We start from the raw sequence: 24,595 nt of genomic DNA, 5'->3' as shown, positions 1-24,595 counted from the left end.
CCATCCCCTTGTCTCCTCACAGCTGCTCTGGGAGGAGAGTGTTTGTGGTTTCTTCTTACAGATAAAACTGAATCCAGATCTATGTGAACTGCAGTGGAAGAAGCATGGACTTCAGAATCAGGTGGATATGGATGGAAATCCCAGCCTTGTCATTTGCTAGTTCAGGGCTGATAAGTGTGACTGTTTAGACCATACCTACCACGGTGCTTGAGCACGTCATCTGGCATTCCTAAGTCACATCCTTCGGAGGGTGTGCTGGCCTCTGTTCTACAATGGAGGCATTTGAGGCCCAGAGAGTTTGCCTAATATGCCCAAGCTCCTATCCAGGAGTGGAGGAGCTGACATTTGACTTGGGCATCTGTGGCTTGGAGGCAGATCTCTGCAGCTCTCCAAACTTCATCTCCTCCTGTCTAACGCATCTAAAAATCTCTCTGTGCAGGCTCTGGCAAAGAATTCACAGTACCTGGTACTCCAGGAAATTTACGTAGAAAAAAACTGAAATGCTCAAGGAACTGGGGTCTGTGTAGGAGTGGTGCTGAATCAGCAATGTCCATGACAGAACAGATGGCTCGAGCCCTCGAAGCCTTTTGCAACTCATTTTTCCTCTGAAGGGCCAACTGTTGCCCTGTGCAGATCCACACATCTGCAGACCCCAGTTCAGAACTCAAAGGCCAGCTAACAGTATGGCAGTTCCTCAGAAAGTTAAACACGAAATTATCATGTGAGCCAGCAATTTCTCTTCTGGGAATACACCCAGAAGAATTGGAAGCAGGAACTGGAATGCAGATTTGTACACCCATGGCCATAGCAGCATTGTTCACACTAAACAAAAGGTAGAAGCAACCCATATGTCCATCCATAGTCAAATGGATAAACAAAATGTGGTATACACACAATGGAATATTATACAGCCTTAAAAAGGAAGGAAATTGTAACACATGCTACAACACAGGCACACCTTGACACCATTGTGCTGATTGAAGGAAGCCAGTCATGAAAGGACAAACTCTGCACAATTCCACTTACAGGAGGCCCCCAGAGTAGTCAGATTCATAGAGACAGGAAGTAGAATGGTGGGTGCCAGGGGCTGGTGAGAGGGGAAATGAGGGGTTGTTCAGTGGGGACACAGTTTCTGCTTTGGATGATAAAACAAATCTTGGAAATAGATAGTGATAATGGTTGTACAATATTCTGAATTATACGTTCAAACATGGTTAAAATGATGAGTTTCATGTTATGAGTATTTTACCACAATTAAAAAAAAAAAAGGCCAGGCGTGGTGGCTCAGCCCTGTAATTCCAGCACTTTGGAAGGTGAGACAGGCAGATCACAAGGTCAAGAGTTCAGAACCAGTCTGGCCAACGTGGTGAAACCCCATCTCTACTAAAAATACAGAAATTAGCCATGCGTGGTGGCAGGCACCTGTAATCCCAGCTACTCAGGAGGCTGAGGCAGGAGAATCGGTTGAATCTGGGAGGCAGAGGTTGCAGCGAGCCAAGATCGTGCTACTCCACTCCAGCTTGAGTGACAAAGCAACACTCCATCTTGGAAAAAAAAAAAGAAAAAAGAAAAGAGTCAGGTGAATGAATTTACCAGGGATTCTCCTCCCAAGAGTTCACATCTTCACCTGCATGACTTGATGCCTTGATGGTGTGATTGGCAGCTCAGCACGTCCTGGTATGGCCCCCGTGGAAGAGCTCCCTGCACAAAGGGGCCGACAGGAGAGAGAGGGCTTCGCTGCTGGGGACCCTCCAGGAAAGCCCCACATGCTGCCCTGGCCTGGCCCCCAGGAACCCGCCCCCTCAGCGACCCTCAGCGTCCTGTCTTTCCACAAGCCCTGTCCCTGCAGATGGGATGGGGAGGCCCCTGGAGAGTTAGGGTACAAGGAGGTGGAGCTGTGTTTGGTGGGAGAAAAGAACTTTGGAATGAAGGTAGACAGGTTGGTTCAGATTTTCTCAGAAGGTGGGGGGAAGGGTTAATGGGCAAAAGAAAGATCAATGTTTCTCCCTGAAATTTTAACAGTCATACGTTTTAATGCAATGAAGCTGGGGAGTGTAAGCTGGGAATCTCTGATGAAAACAAATCCAGCAATACCAATGCCTTCCACATTGACTGCACCTACCTGAAGTGCCGGACCTCTTGCAGAAGGCTCCAGTACCCACTTACTCACAGAAGGAATGGGAGGGCTGGGTGTTGGGCCCCCTCCAGTTCCTTTACTTTAACTAACTTTTTTTTTATTTAGGAAAGAAAATTCTACTAAAATAAGGCAAAATAAGAAGCTAAAGGTATCAAACCTGATGTGTTTAAACCCCAATGAATAACAGTCTTCCAAATCAAGAATAGTGCTAAGAGCATATGGTTATGACATAACCCTCTCCCTGCACCCCACATTTGCTTGTAGGTGGCCATGTGCAAACTGTGTCTGCATACACACACACACACACACACACACAATTAGCATTAGTTCTTTCATCCAGCTGGACCCTGGCTTCATTTCATATTGTCATAAAATGCATTTAATAAAATTTAGGTCTTTGGTATTTGATTTAGTAAGTGTGTGTGTGTGTGTGCACTTGTGTGTGCAGCTACCTTGCCAGTACATGGGCAAAGCTTTACATTTACAGATGCAAACCTTCCCCACAGCTGGAAGGAACCAGTGCTCTCTAATCTGGAATATATTTCCAGAGGGAAACTGAGCCTCAGAGTTCATTAACTTGTCCAAGGTCATTTAAGGAGCTTTCCTTCCTCCTCATCTACTTGACCTTGACTCTGCTCTCTGGCTTCAGTTTCAAGAGCAAATTGAACCTGAAGACTGGGCCCAGTGAGCTGCCCCAGAGCCAGACAGCCTTTTCAATATTTATCTAAGATGCTACACTGTTTTAGCGAATACAGTTTTAAACAGCAATTGTACCTCTCAGATTCTATCTTCTAGAAATAAGTCGGCACCTCAATATGATATTTGTGACAAAGCAAAGAGTTGTGTTTACTCAACATTCCATTCATACTTGTTTCACAGACATCCACTAATTTTTGATTCATAATATTTCCTCCTCTGTTTTTAACCAGAGTCCTGCTCCAGGTCTTCCACATCCTATCATCAAGGTGTAATTTTTCTGCAGTCATGTTTTTTAGAAAAAAATCAATAAATTGTTTGTGATTCCTCTAACTGAGACCACATGGCTATAGTGTAGAAATTCAACATTTACCTTAAGCAGTAAATCTATTCTGTCAGCCACTATGATGTGGGATTTGTTATGAAAAGATAATGATATTTTTCCAGGCACACATACACATACACACAGCAGCTAAAACTGGCTTCCATAGAGAAGACGCCCGCTGTGTTTCACTGGCTCTTTCTAGCACCCAGCAGGTCACCGCGTGGACATCCACACTACACAGACGTTCGGTGGTGTTCACTTACCCCAGCTCGCTTCTCCAGACCTGACATTCCTTCCTGTTTTGGGCATGAGTTGATCTGGATCTGGAAGCTTACTGAGTGGCCATTGATGAAGCGGGAAGAGGACTGAACTAGGACCCAGGGGACCCAGGTTTTGGCCACATCTTGCAATAACCATCATCAATGTGACCCCTTGTTCGGGGGCACCTGGTAAGTGGCAACTGTTTGTATATTCCCGAGAGCGCCAACGGCCCCTGTTTATAGGGGAGGAGCCTGAGCTTACAGGAGGTCCCCAAGGTTACCCAGCCAGATGATATTGGTGTCAGCCTGCTCCAATGTCCATGCTTTCTCACAAAAGATCCCACGGCCCTTGGGATCCGTTGGCCTTCGGAACCTCTTAGCTTCTTGGATATTCTGTGTCTTCATTTGTAAAATGGGAGGGTTGAAAAAAATGATTTTAAAAGTGTTTTCTGGCTCATAACTCTGACATGCTTGTTCAGCTCACAGCATCACCACTTGAAATGGTCACGTCGCCATCACTCTTCATCTCAATGCTTTTTTGTAAGCAGGTCTAGAAAGCTCACAGGAGCATCCCAAGAATGCCCCCCAACTATTCCCCTCCCCATATCCACAACCTTTGCACTATGAGCACAACACCTTCCATCAAGAGACAATGAATCCACTTCCCACACCTTGACTCTGGGCTGGCCGTGTGGTCACAGTGGAAGGAACAGTGTGCCCGTTCTCAGAGAAGGCCTTGAGAGGCCCTGCACACTTCTGCTTTGCAAAGAAAGCTGCCTGGTTACCACGAAACAAGCCCAGGCCAGCCTGTTAGAGAAAATCAACGCCACACAGAAAGGTTGCCGCAGCTCTGGACATCTCTGGTTCCCCATTGCTATGTAACAAACCACCCCAAATTCTACGGCTTAAACCATGGTGCCTCAAAATTCTGACCAAAGGAGATCTTTTAGAGCCTTGTCATATGGCCCCAAGTATTTGTTATTCTCTTTCCTGGTTCCTCATATCTCTCTCGTGTCTGCAGACAGATGACAGCTAGGGCTGAAGTCATCTGAAGGCTCAGCTAGGTTGGACATCCAAGACAGCTTCCTCCCTACAAGTCTGGTGCCTCACCAGGGTGGCTAGGGCAGTCTGAGGTTGGCCGGACACCTCTCTTCACTTCTCACTTTCTTCTCTCTTCTCTTGTCTCTCCTCTTCTCCTTTCCTCCCTGATCCCCAACCTCTGTCCCTCCCTTCTTCCCTGTCTCTCTCCCTCCCTCTTCCCCTCCAAAGAACAAGGATTGTACCTCCCTCGCTTCCATCTGCCCCCACCTCAACCCAGCGTCTGGCACCTGGAGGCATGTCGTGTGTCTCCTGGGCCGTCTGCCACTGCATTCCTCCAAGGTTGGGTTTTCTCCTTGGGACTAAGTCTCAGTCTGAGAGTTACCACCCCAGCGGTGCCTCTTCTGGCCTCTGGAGTGAGTCAGAAAATCTCCAAGTAGGAGATCTTTCAGGGGACAGAGGGCATGATTCTAGCTCCAGAAGCCCCATCTTCAGCAAACCAAAGAGCTCCCTCAATGGTCCTTGAGTCCCACAACCATCCCAGCAGGCCTATTCCCACTGTCCTCCTGGAGGTCTAGATGGCTGCTGAAATGCATCACCCAAGCACATAACTGATTTCAGCCAGGCACACGACACTAGCACCTCCCTCATTCTAAGAATCATTCTTCTGTTCATGTGGCCAAAACCTGCATTACCCTTCTTGACATCGACGCTGGTAACATGAGATTTTGTAAACGCCAGTGCTTCCCAGATCCAAGACTTTCAGGGTTCCAAGGGAAAATGCTTATTATGCTCTTTCTTTCCCTTCCTCAATTAAGGAAATTGTTTATTTGTTTGTTTTGCAAGACCTCACATCTGGAACTTGTCTCCACTCCTGTTAAAGGGAAGATAGCCCTATTTTACAAAATAAGCAGAAGACTTGGAGTCACAGATCCAGGCACGAGTCCAGGCTCCAACCTTCCTCACTGTATAAGGGGCCAGGAGCACCTTATTGCTAACTCTTGTTTCCTAGTCCGGAAAGTCGGGGCAGCTGTGCCTGCTCTCTTCTCTTCAGGAGCACCAAAGCATTTCAGGTGCCCAGCACAGTGTCTGACCCAGAGTGCTCTGAATAAATGGAAGATGTTAGAATTAATAACAGTATTAACAATCATGAAAATGATAACAATTACATGATGATATATTCCATGGTGTCTCAAAGTTCTGATCAAAGAAGATCTTTTAGATCCTTGTCATACGGCCCCAAGTATTTTCAATTCCGCTTCTTGTCCTCCGCAAATTTGGTAACACTGTCAACGTTTTCAACTGACTTATTAAGAGCACCTTTGAATCAGACAGGGATGATAAAGCCGTCGGGATGCTGTTGCATCTCCTAACTAGTATTTGTCATGGGCAGTTTTTGAAATAGTTTTTTCATCTCCCTAATTTTACCATCGCTCTGCCCATATTTCTCCATCATGGCTGCATAATTAAAAATCAAAGTAAAATATTTAGCTCTTAAATTTCTTTAAGGCTGTCACTTTATTTTATTTTCCTTCCATCCCTGGAGCATCCTTCACCTCTGTACCGGCTCCCCCACAGGCAACTTCAAATGAATGTAATCTTCCCGTTACCTCCCCCTCTCGAAATCGCAACTCAACACCCCCTGCTTGGCCTGCCCTCTTTGTTGGAATACGTTCAGTTCCTATTGTCTGGTAGATAGGGAATTTTTAAAAGTTGCTTTGTTAATAAAACGCTTCAGTTTAAAAAGTTTGCTCAGCAGCGTGTGTCTCTTAATATGTGTCAACTTCTGTTTGGATCAATTGACGTGGGATGCTATATTAATTATTCATTTTTGCAGAATGGAAATTAATTATTGTGCATGAAATTCTAAACACATATGGCAACAGTGCCGGCTGGACTGGCCCCCCTGCCAGCATTTCAGAGATTCAGATTCAGAGGTAATATGTTGTTTTGCAAAGCCAAGACCTCCTAAGGGTTCCAAGATAGAAGAATTGAAAAACTGACATGTTTCTGTACGTGGTCCAACTCCTGCGCCTCCTTGAATGCACCCCTGACTTCCCTGCTATCTCTTCCCAAATCTGTGCTGGTGAGGGGAACTATTCGAGTCTATCACAATAGCTGCAACCACCTAAAACCTTCAGAGTCATTATCTTTGCCTCCAAATCTGTCTTCCTGCAGCAGGTGGTACCATTAACCACTTCTCCCTGAATCCTTCCAAGTGAATCTTCCTGGAGGGGATGACTGGGTCCGGGGTGTTCCCTTTACAATGGGTCCTACCACTCTCATTTTGTTCATCATGTTGCAATGGAGCTGTCTGTGTGTGCGACTATCATAGCTACCATTTGTTGAGTCCTCTGTGGATAGGAATTGTGCCTCGTTCCTTCTCATATACTCTCATGCCTGCTGAAGATAGGGAGCTTATTAAACTGAATTGAACCTATTCATTCCATGGGGGGAAAAGGCTCACAGAAGTGCCTATCCTCTTCAAGGAAAATGAAGGAAGGAAGACAATTCCTGGTAGAAGTGGAGGCAGGGTGCACATTTTAAAGCTGAGAGAAGTTATTGAAAATTTTGGATATACAGGAAATGTGCATCTAGACCTTTTGGCATGGAAGAGAAGAAATATTTCAGAGCAAGCAAACAGACACTGTGTAATTTCTCAGCCCCTGTTATCCCATCCTCTTTCTTATTGTGTTACCACCTAGCACAGTGCTGGGCAGGAAGCAGCAGCTTCACAAATATTTGCTGAATTGATCAAGACATGAAAGAATGAATACATGAAGTTAGGATTGTTCCGGTTGCAAGTGCCAAAAAAAAAAGCCCAATCCTAAATAGGCTGAAAAGACACGTTTTGGTATTTTCGAATACTCAAATTCCAAAGTCAAAGATAGGAAGGCAAAGCAAAGTGAAGCCCTTGGCAGGTGTTTTGCATGAGGTAACAGGTCATGCTCTGAATCTGCAACATTGCAGCTCAGCTTTGTATCTCAGAAGGTGACACTTCGCTTAATTTCCACACTTGAGTTCTGACCCTAAGCTCTGTGAACACACAGAGAGGGCTTAATCCTCTTTATTAACCACCATGTCCTCATCATGAGATAATGCTATGCCCATGCTGGTCATCTCCAAGATAACCCAGATGTTGCTCTCCTTCCTCAAACAACATGATGTTCTCTCTCCACCTCTCCTCTTTCATGAGTCACCAGTTTGCTCTCCATCTCTCTTAGGAAATGGAATTGGGGAGTGCAAAAGAGTGGTGCTCAACAAAGTTTATGTCTATAAAGAGAAAATGTATGATAAAAATTAGAAAAGGGAAGAAGGTAACCATGAGAGCTCATTTGGTTGATTTAATATCAAAGTTGGATCGAGTTTCCTGGTGGTCATGGCAAAAAGGGAAATACAATATTTAACACCTCAAGTTGTCAGACTAGTAGAAACATAACAACTTCTGAATGTAGGGAGCAGTGGGGGCAAACATGTTCCAAACAATAAATCATGACAGACGTTGCTTATGTAGGGGCATTAGGTAATGGGCTAGACAATGTGACTTCAGCATAGTGTTTTTAATAAATTCTTTTATTTTGGAAAAAACTTTAGATTTATAGAAAGTTTGCAAAGATAATGAAGAGGGTTCTCATATACCTTCACCCAGTTTCTTCTGTTGTTAACATCTTGCGGTGCTGTGATATGTTTGTCAGAAGTAGGAAACCAACATTGCCACATCACTATTTACTAAACATACTTTATTTAAATTTCACCAGTGTTTCCATTAATGTCATCTTACTAATCCAGGACACAACAATGCACTTAGTTATCAGGTCTCCCCAGCGTCCCCTGATTTATTACAGTTTCTCAGCCTTTCCCTGTGTATAGTAGCTTGACATTCTTGAGGAGTACTGATCAGGCACCCTATAGGATGTCCCCCAGTCTGGGTTTGTGTGATTTCTCACGACTGGACTGGGGTGACAGTTTTTGGAAATCATACCACAGAGATAAAGTCCTTTCTGCTCACATCACATCAGGAAGTTTATGATATCCACCAAACTTGATTTTATTACAAAAATATAAACAGTTCTCATTTCATTTCTTACTTTGTTATTTTTTGGTTTTTTTTTTTGAGACGGAGTCTCACTCTGTCATCCAGGCTGGAGTGCAGTGGTGCGATCTCGGCTCACTGCAAGCTCCGCCTCCCAGGTTCACGCCATTCTCCTGCCTCAGCCTCCCAAGTAGCTGGGACTACAGGAACCTGCCACCACACCCGGCTAATTTTTTGTATTTTTAGTAGAGACAGGATTTCACTATGTTAGCCAGGATGGTCTCAATCTCCTGACCTCGTGATCCACCCACCTCCGCCTTCCAAAGTGCTGGAATTACATCTTACTTTGTTAAATGCAAATTTCTCTTAACCGAAACTTATTTTTATTTCAATTCTGTTGTATTAGAAATATTCTAATATTGACTATTATCAACCTTACAGTGAACTAATAATCTCTCAGACTTTTGCTTATTAAACCTATTAAATCACAACCTAACCCCTCTCTTCAATTTTTCTGTCCTTGTTTTGGTTCTTGGTGTCTTTGTTTTCAATTTAAAAAAAAAAAAAAACTATCTTTTCCATGTTTAATGAATTTTCATCTTGTTTAGGTCACCATGATACTCTAATTTACTAGGTCTTCCTGGATTTTGTCAGCCAGCAACTGAGCTTTCTCTCCAAGCCTGGTCTTCTTCCCAAATTATTCCCTGTTGTTGTTCACATTGGTGATAAAATTATTGAACACGGCAGAGCTGAGGACTAAGTTCCAGGCTCAAAGATCTAGAACTCTGAACTTTGTTTTGGACCAACTAGGGGCCAGAGCCTACCTTTTCATCCAACCACATCCCTTGCTTTGTCTGACTTCATTTCCCCCAGCTGCCAAAAATGGTATAATCCAGCTCAAGCCTTCAGTAATGAGGATTGGAGGCAGAACTGCGTAATTGTCAACACATGCCTGAAATTACATTTCTTAGCATCAATGTTTCACGTGAATTTGTGTCTGAGTCTCTAGTTTCGAAGAATTCCATGAATCCCACAAACACGTACGGAATAACCGCTGTGGGTCAAATTTGCCTTCTTTTTCTTCTCTTTAATTCATTGTTCAATTACAATCAGAAACATCTTAAGCTGGCAAAGAGGGAGGGAACTTTCAGTCCCATATGGGTGGATGAAGATGGGCCCCGAAGTGGGGTCTGGGTGTAGCTCCAATGCTGTCTTCCTCTCACTGGAACCCTCTGGCAGCTATCTTCTACTGACTTGGCGTTAGGTTCCCACGTGTGTAAAACAAGGGGGCTCTAATTAAATGGTATCTAAAGTATTTTTCAGCTATGGCATGCTAATTGGGAAGGATTCAGGGAGGGACAGAAAGACAGAAAACACACAGTGTTAGCAGTAAGCTAGATCCTTCGTATGCTATCTGCTCTAAGTTGCCTTATGAGTTAGCAGTGGCCATCTCATTTTACAGAGGGAGAGACTGAGGCTCCGAGGCTGCATGGCACACTGCAGTAGTTCTCCCAGCAAGGACAGCATGGAGAAGTCCGAACATAGGTTTATGACTTCAATGTTCATGGTACTCCTTCCACTGCACAAATATTTTTCTCTTGCTCATTTTAATGCTTTCCATCTCATTAAATTCCATTTAGAGGAAAATATACTTAGGCTTTAGATAACTGCAAGCCTGTTTGAAAGGTGGTTCTATTAGGAAATTACTGGAAAGGATGTCATATCCACCCTTCTGAAAATCTAAATGCCGGCTTATGACTTTCTACTTTAATTGGGCAGCATAGGGAACCTGGAAACCGGTGGGCTTTGACAGGTCTGGAACCATGAGTTTGCTCGGCTCAAAGATAACGGCTTAGGCTGTGGTTAGCCCATTGACCTGACTCACAGGTCCTCACTGGGGAGAAGTGGAGTTAAGGCTTTGGCACTAAAGAAAGCAGTGATGTGACAGTCCAATTATTGAACCTGGCAGACAGAAGAAGCAGACAGAGGGGGCTGAGCCTGGCACTGACCAGGGTGCACTCTGTCTTGTACGCTGTCACTGGTCTACAAGCTGAAGGACTTCCCAGACATGTCCCCAAAACGTGGTGGGTTTAAATTTGAAAACATTGAGGAGGTTAGGGAAGAGACAGGGGAGGGAATCTGTGAGATAGTGATACTATCGTCAGGGTGATTTTTTTTTTCCAAAAGCTCCTGGCAAAGATAACTTTTTCAAAGGATGACACTGAATACACAGAAGATTAATAATAGCTGCGATCAATGTATTGAAGGGCTGCATCGGGAGACATTCCTTCTGCTTGCCACAAAAACTCCATGAAAAAGGCACTGTTTTCCCCAATTTAAAGATGCAGAGACAGGCTGGGCGCCTTGGCTCACTCCTGTAATCTCAGCTCTTTGGGAGACTGAGAGGGGGAGATCACTTGAGGTCAGGAGTTCGAGACCAGCCTGGCCAACGTGGTGAAACCCTGTCTCTACTAAAAATACAAAAATTAGCTGGGCATGGTGGTGGGCACCTGTAATCCCAGATACTTGGGAGGCTGAGGCAGGAGAATCGCTTGAACCTGGGAGGCGGAGGTTGCAATGAGTCGAGATTATGCCACTGCACTCCAGCCTGGGCAACAGAGTGAGACTTCATCTCAAAAAAAAAAAAAAAAAAAAAAATGCAGAGACAGAGGCTTACAGAGAGTACGTAGTCTTCTCCAAGTCGCAAAGTTAATAAATGACATTAAAATTCTGTCTTCTTGATACTGAGCCCATGACATTTCCAGTGGTCATCGTGACTGCTGTGGTACCCAAATGACTTGAAAAAGATCATATTTGGGTTTATAGCACACATGTACACACTCCTACACCAGCATACACAAATACACACACACACACTATTTATCTGAACTTCCAAGATATTTATGATCTAAAAAACTGTAATAGGCTGTCAAAATTATTTCTTAAAAATAAAAGTGAGAATTTACTACCAACATACTTCACCAAAGAAATGTATAAATGATGTACATAATTGAGAAGGAAAAAGATGCAGCAGTGAGGTCTGAGATACAGAAAGGAATCATGAACAAGATTGGAAAACACGAAAGGTAAATCTAAGCAAATACCAATTGCATTCAACAATAATAATGCTAATGGATATGATTAAATATAATATAAAACTAAGTTTCTGGAAAACAACAGAGTGGCTGCTTCCATCCTAAGAATGTCACCTTCCTGTGTATCCTCTTGGTAGGTAAAGACCAGCTAGAGAGGCTCAAGATTTTATAGGGAAAACAACATTCAGTAGGCTCAGAAGTAAGACACAAACTATGGGAAAACTTACACGTGTTTGTGTGTTTACTGAAATAGAACGCATTTTGTAGATGAAGACAACTAAATAAATAGCCGTGAATGTTTGTGTTACTTGCCTTAGTAATAATTGGTAATTTACTAGTCATGTTTCACAAAATGAAAGCCCCTTGAGGACAGCAGGGACTGTGTCTTGCTCCCATCTGCATTCCAGTTCCCAGGGGAGAAGCTGGCAAAGTCTGTGCTCAAAAGGTGTTTCTGAATTAATATATGAATTCTATTGATTAACTTCGAATTCTCCTCCCAGGGAGACACGCACATCTGCCAGAGTTTTCTCAGTGGAAGTTCCTGCTGGTCCGATGTGTTGGCACCATCACTGGCATACGAACTCCAGAAATTAATGTTTCCATTTACTCTGATACATCTGGCAAGAACATGCATTCAGGTGCCAAGGCAAGAACTGACTCGCATGGCTCCTGCCCTGGACACAGAAGAAACTTTCTGTGACTTCTATCCAACGTATATGGAAGGGCCACCAGAATTTCTTCTTCTTCCTCCTGCATTTCTGTGTTGCTCTCTTCCTGGCCACCAGAATGGTGTCCATGTGCACAGGAGAATGGCCAGAGGACCAGCCTAGCGGCCCGATACTCCCACCATGTGCGCCGTGCTGTCCTGTTCCAGGCACTGAATGCCTTCCACGTGGTTGGTCAGAGATGGTTTCCCGGGGTTCAACATGCACAGCTGAACAGGGCCCTGTGCTTAGAAGGACCCTGATCTTGGTTTAATGCTCTGATGTCACCATCTTGCAATTCTTAATTTTTGAACAAGGGGCTCAGCATTTTCATTGTGCACTGGGTCCCACAAATGATGTAGCAGGTCCTGTGCCTGGCACTATCCTTAGCGCTCATTTCCCAAAGATACATCAAGTCTTCCAGGGAAGACCCTGCAGTTTTGTCCACAACTCAGACATGTGAGCAAGCAGTACAGATACTGAAAAAAAAAACCTCCTCTCCTCCAGCTGCCTGAACTGGTCCCCCAAATGCTACTTCCTTGGGGCCCCTACTCACCCCTCCTTGTGGCAGTAACTCAGGTCAGACCCTCCTCCTGGCAGGCCGCCCCTGCTCAGCTCTCAGGTTACTCATCTCATCCCACAGCCCACCTGTTTACAGCGACCCCAATCGAGCGTGCGCTGTCTCCTTTCTTGGCCTCCCTCTAGCTTCCTTCCTGGACCTGCAGAAGTTAGCTCAGCGGCTGTTTCCTCTAGGACTCCTTCCCTGACTTCCATAGTCTGGTCAAATCACCCTTTTCTGTCCTCCCACAGTGCCCTTGGCTTTCCTGCTTTCCGTCTGTTTTGACAGCACTCCCATTCCCTACAGTCACGCCTGGAGCATGTGTCTGTCTGCCCCAGCAGATTCTGAGCTCTTTGCAGCAGGGATGATGCCTTTTCTCATTGGAGCCCTGATGCCTGGCAGGACCACAGTCATTGTTTGTGGAGTAAAGTGGTGAGGAGCAAGACTCTTTGGCAGGTTCCCTCGTGTGCAGGGCATAACAGGAAAAACAGCCACCCAGGGACGCACGTTGCTTTGCTGCCCACATTGAGATCTGCTCACAAGTTGACCTCGACTTGGCCACACTTCCCTGCAAGGGAAGCCGTCTCTGCAGACAGTCTTCTGTCTCCCAGCAAAGGCACGTTCCCCACCAATGCCCCCATTGTGGAATCAGATTTTCAATGCCCGTCCCACTGCTGAAGCTGAGCCCCCTTTTCACCACCGTCTTGGCCACACACAGACTCTAATGCCTTGTTTTCTCCTACAGGCAGCTGCCTCCTGAAGCAGCGATCTCCTCTGTCTTTGGCGTAACCCAATGTATACTCTGAAAGTTCTCAGAAATGCCATTAATTATAATAATAGTGACACTCTGTACTTTTATAGCCTCTTTCATCAGAAGATCTCTGAGTACTTAAAAAATATTATCTCATTAATCCTCACAACACCCTCGTGAGACAGCTGGCAGGTAAACCTATCCCAGTTTATCAGGAAAGGGAAAGGAGACAGAAAGATGATGCTTAGAGAAGGGACTAGGATCAGACAAAGAGATGGAAGCGCTTGGGACCTCGCGCCCAAGCTGGCTGCATCATAAACCCAGTCCATGGACCAGCTGGACATGTGCGTTCTATAAAAACGTATCTGCATCGCATGAGTGAGTAATGGATATGTCTGACATTTCATTGGTGTTTAGGAGATGATATCAAATCATTGACATCTTCGAAAGTCACCTTTTTGTTTCTCAGCAAATACTTGCAGAGCATATGCTCAACACCAGCTCCCACTGGCAATACAGATGAGTGAAGCTTATCAATAATGTTTATGAATCCTTCTTCCTAAATTTATCTGAGTGCTAATGAAGCTTCCAGCAAAAAAGGAAAGAGTATAATCATATATGAATTCCAAGCCCCTTTCAACATCAGGAACACAAAGCAAACACCTGATAAAAAATATTAATTATGTCTTTTAACGAGGAATCAGGACTTTGTGCCACTGAGCCTTCGTTTACATTCCTAGCTCTGAGCTGAGCAGGATTTTGAAGGTATCTGGTCTAACCCTCTCATTTTGCAGAAGGGGAAAAAAGGAGCCTCAAAGATCTTGGGGGACTCCCCCTGAGTCACAGTGAGTAGAGGGCAGAGGCCAGGTGAATTTTTTTTTTTTTGTCTTTTTCTTCTTCTAAGAGGTGAAAGGTTTTTTTCTCTGCTATTTGGGAACACCCTTATTTATCAACATAAACACCTAAATACACCTTTGACAGCGTTTGAGAAAGTTCTGGTAAACATAAGTCCTTTCATTTTTACTTCCAAAGAGTTGTGGGTGTTGAACTGAGGGGTGGGAGGGGGCAGGAAGCTTCCCGCCAGCCCTCAGTGAAGGCTTTGGCCTGGGACACACGCAGGCTAGGAGGAGTGAGGCTCCCTCTCGGAGTGAAATGAGCCCAGGAGCTCTAATGCATGCACAATGTATAATAGATACCTGTCTGATATAATTAATTGTATTTTCCTAAATTTAACATTGCCCGAAGGGGAAAATCATTTTGCTTGATAAAACCCCTCCTGCCACACAGCTTTTATGAGCTGGCCAGATTTAATTGCTATGATAAAAACCACAAGAAAGACCAGGTTCCCACTCAATCTATAACCACATCTACTAAAGAATAGCTTTAATCACCTCTGAAAGGGCGACCACAAGATAATTAAAGGGGAAGGGTGCTCATTGGGAATTATCCAGAAATATCAAATTTCCGTTTATCGCGAAGTTCGACTTAAAATATCTTGGCGTGGCTTTGTTCCCAACCCCCACCCTGTTTTGAGTTAAGCCGTTGTGTTTCCCATTATTTAGTGGTGGAGGAAATGGGCCTGTTCCACAAGGCTATGTCCACTAACAGGTTGGAAGAGGAAAGGAGGCAACTGTCAGCTGAGAAGAGCATGGAGTTTGGGGAATGGCACACGGAGACCAGAATCCTCTCTCCTCTATGACCCGTCTGTGTGCTGTGTGACCATGGGCAAGTGGCCTAACCTCTCTGAGCCTCCTTCCAAAAGTGAGGGTCATAGTGGTTATTCCACAGGATTATTTCAGCTGAACGCCCAGGATATCGGAATCCCTTTTCTTCTGCAGAATATCCACCCACCTCTAGAAACCAAACAGAATGCGTAAAGGCCTGAAACCAATGGGGCAGATGATCTGAGGAGCTGTGAAGGAGTGGAGAGGACGAGGGATGCGTGTGACAGTGGGGTTGGCTTTCCAGGGCTTGATTGATTTTCTCCTGCTATTGATGCTTTTCCACATTGCCCAGGGCAGGGCTCTGAAGGGCAGGCGCAGGAACCAGTGGAGCGACATTCCTGGCAACCTGTTTGTGCTCCCAGCAGAGAGGCTTTGTTCTGGGCCCAAATTCCCAGGCCTCTCACTGTCTGGGGAGGCTGCCCAGGAAGGGCACATCTGCCTGGCCTTCACCTCCCTGAGGGTCCCCCCGACCGGCCCCAAGTGCAAGCACAGGCTGAGTGCTTATCTAAACTCCTGGGACAGAAGAGACTATGCCCAGCACCTGAACCCCTGGAGGAGGGGAGCAGGGGACAGCTTGGTTTTTCCCTCACCAGGAAGAGGACACTGATACTAATTTGTATATTCATTGATTTCTCCATCCACATAACCCAGGTGGCCACTGTGCCCCTCCCCCACCCCCAGCTACTTACAGTTAAACTTGTCCCAGGCTTTTGAGAGTCACAGCCCTGGGCCTATAAGCTCTGCTTGTCTCTGCAGCTCACTTCTTGCTTCTGTCTGCCTTGGTGCTCCTGCATGTAAATGCAATACCTACCCCTGCCTCCAGCCCCAGCTCCAGTATCCAGTCATGAAGAACACTTGCTCCCTATTTTTAAAATAATCCACTTGTGTCTTCTATCATAGGTAGAATAATGTCCCTCCCAAACATATCCATGTCCTCATCCCTAGAACCTGTGAATGCTACTTTATATGGTAGAATGAACTATGCAGATGTGATCAAGTCAAGGATCTTGAGGTGGGAAGATGATCCTGATGGTCTGGGTAGACCCAGTGCAATCATGAGTGTCATTATATAAGGGATGAAAGAAGACACAGGGTCAGACAGTAGGAGTTGTGACAATGGAAGTAAGCAGTGGTCAGAGTGAGGCGAGGTGGGGATCTCGAGCCAAGCAAGGCAGGCGGCCTCTAGAAACCGAAAAAGGCAGGGGAAAGGATTCTCACCTGAACCTCCAGAAGGAGCCATCCCTGCTGACAACTTGATTTTAGAATTCTGACCACCAGGGCTGTAAGAGAATAAATTTGTGTTGTTTTAAGTCACTGAGTTTATGGTAATTTGTTACAGCAGCAATAGAAAACATTACTCTCCAAAATTTGGGGAGCTACGCGGTCCATAGTGTCACATCCTGGAGTACTTGGCCTTCTATAAACAACCTCCCCACTCCATTTCCTCCCCCATTTTCCCCAAGAGCATCAGGTGGAAGTGCTTTCATTGGCAGGGAAGGGAAAATCTAAGCGCCAGTGCCCATGCACCTAACTCATTATTTTCCCCACACAACCAGAGCGTGGAGGTCAACGTAGGCATGGTATGGCAGTGGTTCTCAAAATTCTTCACTCAGGATGCCAAGGAGGCCGCTGTGACTTTACAAATTATATCGACACCAAATTCTAGAAGAAGGGGTTGGGCATGGTGCTAGATAGGTCAGATCAGAAAAGCAGAAGTTTTCCCCAAAGCCTCCAGAGCTGCCCTATCTTTTGGTCTCATTAAAACTGGGTCCCACAGTCACCGCTTGTCTTCAAAGAAGACCAAAAAATAACATGATGGGATGATCATATCTCCCTTAGTCCCCATGTGATTCGTTGCCTTGACACACTGGTGTTGCAAACAAAATCCATTTTTCTGAACAAGGAAAAAAATGTTGGGTGTGTGGATGTAGCAGATGCATGGGTGTCCCCATGATCACCGCTCTCCTGCAGTGCACACCAGCCCAGCTTGCAGCTGCGCTCGTCTGCTTGGGGAAGGGAGAAGCTGGATGCTAAGAGACCTAGCCCTCCAAGCAGATCTGTTCCCCCTGGGCCTCCACCATGATGGATGGAAGATGGGGAATAGATCCCCGGGCTTTCTTCCCTACCTAGGTGGGATAGCTCAGAGATATGCTCTGTGCTGTCTCCCAGGGTGCCCCAGCAGGGTTAGCCTCTAGGTGTGTCCGCAGGAAACACTTGCACAGAAATGACCTCGTTCTTGGCCACCTCCAGGAGGTCTCCCTGGACCACACTCCAAACTATGTCCTTGCACACAATCCTCTGTCTCAGCATCTGCTTCTGAGGGGCCTCAAATGAAGACCGCCAGTATTTTTTTTTCATTTTCTGTCCTTGCACACAATTCTCTGTCTCAGCATCTGTTTCTGAGGGGCCTCAAATGAAGGCCACCAGTATTTTCATTTTCTCTCAGCGCCATCCTCATGCCAAAACTGGGGGTATCAATGCTTACCCCAAAACGGTCTTTCCAAAGCAACTTCTCAACAGAGGTGAAGATTTTGTTGCAAGGATTTCCACAAGTTGCCTGAAAGTGAGAGGAAATATCATTGCACATGCATTTGTTTACCAATCAATCGCCAGGGTCAACTGGACCCGAGTCTAGGCTGTTTGTGAGGTTTACTAAGGTGTATCAGATGTAATCCCTGCCTTCAAGGAGCAGCCAAACTGGAAGAGAAGGGAGGAGAGGTGGGAAGACCAGGCAGCCCAGAGAAGAAGGGATTAGCTTGCCTGATGGAGTCTCATTGGGAGCTGAATAGAAGATAGGGAGAGAGGGGTTATTTCAGCCCGGGCACAGCATAGAAAGGAGAAAGAGTAATGACAGAGGGAACTCGTGGCACAGCCTGCTGAGTGGTGCAGAAAGGTAGAAGAGAGTAGGGCACATACTGGGAGGAAGACAATGCTGGGGAAGGCACATGTATTTGGAGACACAACCCGCCCACCTCGAAGAGTGTCATCCTTCTGCTGAGTTCTAAATCCTGCTGTTCATGAAACCAGCCCACCTCTGGGTGAGGCGGGTATTACTGAACCCTTTCGTTTATACAACTATTTATAGGGTTTTGTAATATAGAGATTTGTATTAAATCTTCCCCACACACTTTTTTGCCTATTTCTCAATGAGAAAGTAAACCTCAAAACGCCAGTCTTTCCTAAGGCCACGGAGATAACAGGTGAAACCTCCACCATTTGAACGGAAGCCTCACGTTCTTTTTAAGGGACTCTAGCCACCCTCCTTTCAACTGGGAAAACAAAGGGACAGAAGACAAAGAATCCATTTGCCTAACACACCTGGTTTCATTCATGGCAAGTCTCCATCTTTATGAAAAGTTATTTTATCTTCTTGCCAGGTGCTTCAAATTCTACTGTCCAATAGAAATATAATGCAAGCCACAACATAATTTTTAATTTTCTAGTACCACATTTTTTTAAAAGTAAAGCAAACAAGTACAATTAATTTTAATGATATACTTTAATTAACCCAAAATACCCCAAATATTATCATTGCAACATATATCAATAGCACATCTCCATTTGAACCAGCCCCATTTCTTTTTTTTTTTTTTGAGACGGAGTCTCGCTCTGTCGCCCAGGCTGGAGTGCAGTGGCGCAATCTCGGCTCACTGCAAGCTCCGCCTCCCGGGTTCACGCCATTCTCCTGCCTCAGCCTCTCCGAGTAGCTGGGACTACAGGCGCCCGCCACCACGCCCGGCTAATTTTTTGTATTTTTAGTAGAGACGGGGTTTCACCGTGGTCTCGATCTCCTGACCTCGTGATCCGCCCACCTCGGCCTCCCAAAGTGCTGGGATTACAGGCTTGAGCCACCGCACCCGGCCCGAACCAGCCCCATTTCAAGTGCTCACCAGCCACATATGGTAATGGCTGCCATATTGGAAAGGGCTGCCATATTGGACAGGACAGCTCTAGAATTGCGTGTGAAATGGCAGAGTGGTTTGTATCAAGACTTGGAGTTGTGAGGTCTAGCTTGGCTTTCCCTCTTTATCTTTGTTTAAAGCCACATTGTCAATAATTCCCAAATATTCAAGAGTGGAGAAAATGGGATCATTATGCAAGGCAAAGCCATGTTGACTCATAGATTTAATGGTAGATAAAAGACCAATGATCTAGGTCAGAGGTCAGCAAACTACAGCCCATGGGCCAAAATCAGCCCCCAGCAGGTTTTTATATGGCATATGAGCTATGAAAGGTCTTTAAATTTTCATAGGGTTGTAAATAAATGAATAAAATTTTATAAATATGCGACCACACTCTACATGGCCTGCAAAGCCTGAAATATTTATTAGCTGGCGCTTTACAGAAAAATGTTCCCAACCCCTCATCTAGCTAGTCATATTGTTATTTTTACATCAATTGTTTTTTTTAATATTTGTGTTCCAATCTATAACCATAATTCCTACATGTTTTACTATTAATCTAACATCTCTATATTCTCAATGCTTACCACCAGTCTTTCTCTTCAGCTTCCCCATTCTTGAGTTCTTTATTTAATTCATCACTTGGTTAGTTGAAATTTGCCGTCAATTTCTTTCTTGCTTTTTTCAAGAAAGCCACTTATGGGAAAAGCCGGGTTAAGAGGGTGAAAAAAAAGAAAGGCACTTATATGCTGTGTTTCTTGAGATTCTACTGTTCGATTGACATTCCATGTTTTCTGTTAGTTTGTTTTTGATCATTTGTGTCATTAGACTTAAGGAGAAAAATCAGACTTAGCCCCTGCCTTCAAGTGATCTGGCTGGTTGTGAAATCTGGAGCTGGAAGTCACATTTATTTCCCCCAGAACTTTATATATCAGCCTTCTGGGGACACTGAAGGCTGTGCAACCATCTTCTGATCACCTTCTGATTTGCTGGACTTTAACATAGAACACTATTTCTTCCTAAGGCCTGACAGGACTCTATTGCATAACTTCTTTCATGTTTCAGAATATCTACCTGTTGCATTTATACCTGAAATACAGCTTACCTGCAATGAGATTCTTGATTCATACCTCATATCATTTAGAACTCTATGTACTGCTCCCTGTCTTTGGGTGTGACATGTTGCTGCAGGGAAAATCTAAAGCTTGATTTTTGTTCCCACTCGGATGTCTGAAAAATTCCACATGCTTTTGGTGTTCAATAAACTAAACAGGATATGTCTTGGTGTCAAATGTTCTTTATTGACTTTTTGTAAAACGTAGTGTGGTCTTTTAATATGAATAAATTTCTTTCCTCTCTTAAGGAGAATTTTTGCCTTTAATTAGGACTGTGAACAGTTGTCCCATTTGCTGATTTCTAGATTTTAGGGCCACAGGTCAGTCATATAAGACATTTTCTTTGTCTATTATCTTTCCTCTGATTGAGTCAATCTCTTTTTTCTTCATTCATTTAGATTTTCTCAAGCATTTTCCCAATATCAGTTAATTCAGTATTTCAACCACATAGTTCTTTTCTTTGTTGTGATTTATTTATTGATTCTGGCATGCTGTTGTTTCAGTAATCATGTGGTTTTCTTAACTTTATCCTATCATGTTCTTTTCATCTTGTGATGTCACTAACACATTGTTGACTCCCTATTTTACTAAACCTATGATCATATTATATTTCATATAACACAAAGCAGCAGTTGCTAAGGATTTTCTTCAGTTTCTGGGATTATGCCTTCTTCAGAACTAGTTTCTTCATCTATATTTGATATATAATGGTCTTTAATTTTTTTATAATTGTCTTTTGATGTAGCATATTTGTAGAGTGGCCAAATTATTTCTTGTCACCTAACTTATCCTAAACAAGTGCATCTCTTCCCAGATCTTCTATTTTCTTAAATAAAGAAACTTCTTGTTACGAAAACCGGGATCTGCTTCTTCCTCTGAGCCCCTAACAGATGTGCATGACTGGCCCCTCCACCCTTTATTAATCCACTTCATTTTCATGGCAAGGCTAGACACTCCAGGTGGAAACAAGTTTCATAACTCCAGAAAGAGCTTAGGAATAAGCAAATTTAGCTCCAACTCTATCCTGTTGCTACCTTGACTGATATAGACTGGTCTTACTTGAAGAAAATGCAATGAATTTTCCCTGATGTTTCCTAAAGCTGCCTATTCATCTCCTCAGTCTACCTATCTCAAAGTTAGGAAATGGGGCTTTTGCCAAAAAATATTGGAGAATTTGGTTGACTCTTTTTTTTTTTTTTTTTTTTTTTTTTAGAGACAGTCTCGCTTTGTCGCCCAGGCTGGAGTGCTGTGGTGCGATCTCGGCTCACTGCAACCTCCACCTCCCAGGTTCACACCGTTCTCCTGCCTCAGCCTCCTGAGTAGCTGGGACTACAGGACCCACCACCATGCCTGGCTAATTTTTGTGGTTTTAGTAGAGACGGGGTTTCACCATGTTAGCCAGGATGGTCTCGATCTCCTGACCTCGTGATCTGCCCGCCTTGGCCTCCCAAAGTGCTGGGATTACAGACGTGAGCCACCGCGCCCGGCCTCAGTTGACTCACTTTTTTATGGGATAGTTATTATTTGGGGGGTTGAGATAAATATGCAGACAGTCATTTCGGAATCTTATGTTTCTTTTTTTGACTCCACTTCTGCATGCAAATAGCATGAGATTGGGTCTAGTTCCTTGCTTTATTGCAATTATTCATTCTTGGCTGCTTTTTATTAATTTTTATTCATTTAATTAAATGTTATAGAAGAAAGGCCCTGTGGTCCATCTTTATCCCATCTATTTATTCAAAGCGTCCCTCTCTTTCTTAATCCCAAACCTCAGTAAATTGAAATCTACTCCTCCTTCCTCTCTGTGTTCTCCACAGCGGTCCTTTTATCAGCAGCACCTTTCCCCCTGTCTCCAAATACCAAAGTCATAACCACCCTTTAACACCCAGATCAAATGACACAGCTACATGAAGACTTCCATATTGCAAATAACGATCTCTTCGCTTGCTTGAATTTCCCCCATTATCTGTTCAATTTTTGTACCAGTCACCACTTTCTAACTTGTCCTAAATTTTCCTATGTCCATGTTGGTCTCTTTCACTACATTGTCATCACCATGATGGCAAGGTCTGTACATTATTCAGATATTCATCCTTTATATGTAGTGAAATATATAACAGAGTAGGACCTCAATTAATGTTTGTCAAGCGAGATAAAATGTTGCTCAGCAGAAAATGATTTGCCTTATGTCACTGTGCATATACAGAAAACATGAAGGGATATTAAGTGGAGCTCAAACAGCAAATTTGGAGTCCACAATGAATTCCACTGTAATGACTATCATCAAAGCAAAGAACTCGAAGTGACAATTTGATTTCTAGCTGGACTATGTAGCCCATTTGCTTGCAGCATGATTTACACAATAACACAGGTAATAACAATAAGGTAGATTGACAAGCATATTTACCTGTTATTCCAGAGTCATCAAAATGCCTTCACATTTCTTATCCCATCTAATTCTTGCAACAACCTGGGGAAGTCATTCATTTCAGTCCAATTTTACAGATGAGGAAAGTGAGGTGTAGAAATGTCAAGTATTCATTCCAAGTCATATCCTTAGTAGGCAGCAGAGCTGGCACCTGGCTAAGTCTGTCTGCTTGTCCCATAGAATCTAAGATGTTCCTCTAAACGCTACCTGCCACCACTCATTGATGGCAGGCAGGACTGCCCCATAGGTTATACAGGTTGTTAACTGCTGGGGTCATCTGGATAAGAGGCCAAGTGCAGAGGAAAATCCAGTCTATGCTCCTCTTGCCAAGCTGTGTGTTCTGGCAGAAGGCCGCCTCTGCTTAGCAAAAGCCACTTCCTGTAATTTGCATGAAGCTAGAAGGGGAACTAATGGCAAGGATTGTGTCTTACTAAGTTCTGCCTCCCCAAGGACCTGCTGTGTGCCAAACACACAGTAGGCAGGCATTCATACATTGCTTCATTCAATAAAGCATTGAGTTCAGTTCCCATAAAAAATTCCCAAACAGACAAAACTCTGAGAAACATAAAGGCTTTCTCATGTACCCCATCCCTTCTAGTGATGGGATTTGACCAGGAGGCTCCATGGGGAGTGTAGGATCACCTCAAAGTCAGAGAGAAAGGGTGCTCCTCTTTGGCCCCAGAGGAAGACAAGAGTAAGAGCAGTTCTCCATCCTGCTATCTCATATCTCACCCAGCCTCAGATGAGGGCAGTATGTTCTATGATCTTTTAGGGTTAAATTTCCCAAAATTTTCCTACCATTTGCACAAGTGAAAACAAGAAAATGGAATGAGCCACTGTCTTCATGTAATCTGATGTGCACAAATTTTCTATAAATGCTGCAAATATGTGGACCCCAGCCATTGGAAACCCAGGTCAACAGCAGACTGAGTGGACGACAGTGCCACGTATGCAAGACAAAGAGGAAGAACTTAGGAAGTCCAGAAGAAGAGTGAACAGAACACAAGTGGGAAGGGATGATGGAGAGAGGGGTCGGGGAGGGCTGAGGAATGGCAGATGGGAGTCACTGTCAAGGAAAAGGGCAGTAAAGTGGAAATGGGTAATATCCATGGAGCTGGATTTATTCTGATTTTCAATAGAGAAAGAATCTGCTTTCTGAGTCCCAGTTTGATAACCTCGGAAAATATCTCTGCTTTTTCAAGCATAGTATCCATTTATTGAAAGAGTAAAGAATACCTCATTCATTCATTGAGCAAACACTTTCACTGTGTCCTTAGTATCAGGTCTTGTGCTAGGTACCATGACACAGAAGGTAAAGACATGATCTCAGCCTCGAGGAGGATATATTCTGATGGGCAGATAGACCTGGCACAAGTATCTCCATGAGAAGTTAGAAATGGTCAACTCTAGCAAAATGGAGAACAGAAGAAATTGAGAAGGCGGCATTGCAGGCAAGACGCAGGAATCCCCTCAGAAGGCATCTTCTCATGAGGCTAGATGTGAGGTGGGCCTTGTGGGTTCTACACATCACAGAAGTGTTTGTAGCCTTCATTTAGCTCTAGCTGGATCTCCATGGCCCACGTCGTTCTCTTATTGGCATATCGCATCATAAACTCTAAGTCTTCAGTTGCAAAGGGAAAGAGGGAACAGGTTGGGACACCCAGGCCTCCACAACCCTTTATGCCCTATGGCATGATCTTCATATCGCAGCAGCTGGCATGAGTTGCTAAGTGTTGCTAAGTGCCAGGAACCATGCTGAGTGCTTTCCTTGCATGATCTTACTGAATACTCATGCCCTCTGCAGAGGGAGGTCCTAGCTGAGGCCACG

Source organism: Symphalangus syndactylus, chromosome 8, assembly GCF_028878055.3.
Source record: "Symphalangus syndactylus isolate Jambi chromosome 8, NHGRI_mSymSyn1-v2.1_pri, whole genome shotgun sequence".
Taxonomy (NCBI): domain Eukaryota; kingdom Metazoa; phylum Chordata; class Mammalia; order Primates; family Hylobatidae; genus Symphalangus; species Symphalangus syndactylus.
Note: the sequence above shows the minus strand (reverse complement) of the source record.